This window comes from Myotis myotis, unplaced genomic scaffold (genome assembly GCF_014108235.1).
Source record: "Myotis myotis isolate mMyoMyo1 unplaced genomic scaffold, mMyoMyo1.p scaffold_m19_p_2, whole genome shotgun sequence".
Taxonomy (NCBI): Eukaryota; Metazoa; Chordata; class Mammalia; order Chiroptera; family Vespertilionidae; genus Myotis; species Myotis myotis.
Window position 1 is genome coordinate 139,553,694 of NW_023416324.1, and position 4,026 is coordinate 139,557,719.

Genomic DNA, 4,026 nt, shown 5'->3' on the forward strand with positions numbered 1-4,026 from the left:
AAAAAAATCAATAAAATATATTAAAAAAAAATTCAGGAATTTATTGACAGTGGATAAGGTCTATTATGAAGGCTATATAAATGAGTCAATTTTGTTTCTTCTCTCAGCTAAAGTTGCTATATCAAATCTGTTATCAATGTCAAAATGTCTGTTGAATTAGTCTGATGTTTTTCCTATTTCCCTGCCATCATCCATGTCTGGGTTTTTCTGACTTCACTCCTGGATTACAACAATAAACATAATTTTTGTTGTTGTTGTTGTTATGGAAACATTCTAACACACACAAAAGTAGGGAGAATAGTATATTAAACCCCTATGATTTTTTTTAAAGATTCCACATATGAAAACATGGATCATGTGTCATCCTTGTGCAGGGGCCACACTAATATTCTCCATGTTGTTCCAATTTTAGTCTATGTGCTGCCAGAGCAAATACCCTGTATTACTATTGACTCCAAATCGGTAAGGGAGGTTTTCTAATAAATGGGGGCACTCATCTTAGCCCACATGGCCATTCCACAGGTTAGCGGTGCCCTTACTTTAGGAAAATTTTAAGAAAAAGAAAGTCTAGAAATCTCCCAGCCTATGACTTGCCTATTGCTTGGTTTTCAGAAAGTCTACAAGAGGTTCCTTGAGCAGGGAACTGTGATTAAGACAGCTTATCTGTTGAGTGGATTAGAAAACTGTGGTACATATACACGATGGAATACTATGCTGCGGTAAAAAAAAAAAAAAAGGAACTCTTGCCTTTTGCAACAGCATGGATGGAACTGGAGAGCATTATGCTAAGTGAAATAAGCCAGTCAGAGAAAGATAAATACCACATGATCTCACTCATTTGTGGATTATAGAGAACAACATAGACTGATGAAAAGGGACAGATCCAAAGACTGAGAAACAGCGATCAGGCTATCAATCCCCAGAAGGAAAGTAGGGGAGGGTGGGGGTAAGGGGAAGAGATCAACCGAAGGACTTGTATACATGTATATAAGCCAAACCAATGGACATGGACAACAGGGGGATGGGAGCATGAGTGTGCGGAGCGGGGGGGAAGGTTGGGGGTTAATGGGGATGAGGACACATTTGCAATACCTTAACTAATAAAAAACAAACAAACCCCCCCCCCCCAAAATAAAAAGACAGCTTAGCTGTGCTGCTGTAAAATAGAAGTAATTTTTACCATTTGCAACAGCATGGATGGATCTGGAGAAAGTGAAATAAGCCAGTCAGAGAAAGATAAATATCACATGATCTCACTCATTTGTAGAATATAAGGAACAACATAAACTTATGAACAAAATAGAACCAGAGTGATAGAAGCATTGAACAGACTGTCCAACCTATGAGGGAACGTGGGGGGTGAGAGCGTAAGAGATCAACCAAAGGACTTGTATGCATGCATATGAGCATAACCAATGGACATAGATGGGGGTGGGTGGGTGAGGGCATGTGCTGGGGGGTGGGGGCACTGAGGAGAGGTCAATGGGGGAAAAAGGAGACTTATGTAATACTTTAAACAATAAAGAATTTTAAAAAAGAAGAAATTTTATGCAATAAAACCTGAAGCAGCAATAGTGTTTGTTAACTATGCAGTTACTTCTGCCATGAGACAGGGCAGGTTTTTCAGGGAATGTACCCCTAAGCTCTGCAGCAGCCCAAATTTCAAATGGTAGAACTTGTTTATAAAATAAATACAGACCCTTAGCATAATGTTCTCAAGGTCCATCCATATTGTTGCAAATGGCAGTGTTTCATCCTTTCTTACGGCTGAGCGGTATTCCATTGTGTATATGTAACACATTAAAAAAAATCAATATAGACACACACTCACTTCAGGAATTGGTCAACAAATGGTTACTGAGGACACTTGGGAAATGAGCACTAAAGTTACAATTTCTTCTGCAGCCTAAAATTAGAGATGATGGGCAGGGGTTTTATTAGTTTAACGGGCATCTATTTCTCCAGCGATGTATGTACAAGACAAAAGAATGGTTAGACATTCACTTGGGCTGCCTGTGTGTGATTCATAATAAATTTGTTCCTTATAAAATTTACTGCCAAATGACTCATTACAGGATGATGAAGATACGGCTTTTAATTTAAAGAGTGAGGTAGGCATTCTTCTAAAAATCAAATTTGTGAGGTGTAATTTACATATAATAAGATTCATACCTTTTAAGTGTATTGTGCAACAAATGTATACACCCATGTAACTATCACCACAACCAAGACAACACATTTTCTTCAACCAGAAAGTTCCCTGGTACATACCCTGCAGTCAATTCCTCCTTCCACCCTCCGCTCCAGGCCACCACTGTGCTGATTTCTGTCACTACCACTTAGTTTTGCCTCTCTAGCACTTCATATGAATGGATTCATACAATATGTGGTTTTTGGTCTTGAGCTTTTTCATTCAGCATAATGTTTTTGATATTCATCCACATTGATGCAGTTATTAATTTATATTTTTATTGCTGAGTAGTATTTTCTTGTATTAATGACAAATTGTTAGCCATTCATCTACTGGTGGATACTTGGGTTGTTCCAGTTTTTGGTTATTATGATCAAAGTTGCTATGAACAGTCTTTATGTGGATATATATTCTTATTTAATTTTGGTAAATACCTAGGAGAGAAGTAGCAGGTTCATATGATAAGTATATGCTTCATTTTAAAAGAAACAGTGAAAACTATTTTCCAAAGTCATTATACCATATTTCACTTTCAATTGCAATGTAAGAGAGACCCAACTATTCTTCATCTTTCTCAATACTTGATTTGTCAGTCTTTTAAAATATTAGCCTTTCTAATGGTATCTTATTGTAGCTTTAACCTGCAATTTCCTGATTACTAATGATATTGAATGTCACTTCTTGTGCTTATTAGCCATTTATATATCTCCTTTGGTGAGGCATCTGTTCAGGTCTTCTGCCCATTAAAAAAGAATTAGATTGTCTGTATTTTTATTAAATTGTAAAAATTTTAAAGTATGTTCTGTATATATGCCAGTTGTCAGATATATGTATTACAAAATTTCCCAGTCTATGACTTGTCTTTTTGTCATTTCTCTTTAAAAAATCAATTTTGCCCCATTCTCACATTCTTCTCCTTCTGAGTCTGTAATCACATATATTTTGACCATTTTCATTTGTCCTATGGTCTCTAAGGATCTGTTTATTTTTTCCCAATCTATTTTCTCTCTATTCATTAGTTTGAATAATTTCTATAGTTACCACTTCTTCTCCCGTCTCTGATCTACTGTGAATCTTTTTGTTATTCTTCTTTTCAGTTATAAAAATTCCATTTAGCTTCTTTTATAGTTTACCTTTCTCTGTGGAGATTCCTTATCTGTTAACACATTAAGTCAATATTTTCTGAATTCTTTGAATATAAAATTCTTTGAACCATATTTATAGCTGTTGCTTCAAAGTTCTTGTTTTCTAAATGCATCATCTCAGTAATGTTGGGTTCTTCCCTTGATTCTGGGTCATGTTTACCTTTTTTTTTTTTTTTTTAAATATTTCCAAGTCTAGTAATTTTTTTTTATTGTATACTGAATATTGTTGGCTCTGGACTTTTGTTATCTTCCTTTGAGAAGCGTTGCCTTTGCTTCCATGAGGCAGCTCATTTCCTGGTTAATTACCTTGTATTTCTGTAGTTTTGTCTCTATGCTTTGCTAGGGTATGTCTTTGGGAAGCTCAATATGTTTCCCAAGCCCCTCTATCGTGGCAGGTCTCAACCTCCAAATTTGCTTTTCACTGTAGATCTTCTAAAGCAGGGGTGGGAAATCCTTTTTTCTGCCAAGGTCCATTTGGATATTTAGAATGTCATTCATAGGTCATTTAAATTATCAACTTAAAAATTATGTTGTTATGAAAAAAGCTCCTAGACTTACTGAATTTCAAGTCTGGCCCATGGTTGCCTTGGCAGGGCCAGATCAAATCATACAGCCCATGGGCCAAACATTCCCCACCCCGGTAATGGCTTTAGACATTGTTAGGGTGGGCCTGGAGTGAACCTTACCTTA

The 4,026-nt window shown here is 36.4% G+C and overlaps 1 pseudogene; it reads right to left on the reverse strand.

Annotated features, from left to right (window-relative positions):
- Positions 1 to 342: 342 nt before the first annotated feature.
- Positions 343 to 432, reverse strand: LOC118677909 (annotated as a pseudogene).
- Between the last annotated feature and the right edge of the window lie 3,594 nt (positions 433 to 4,026).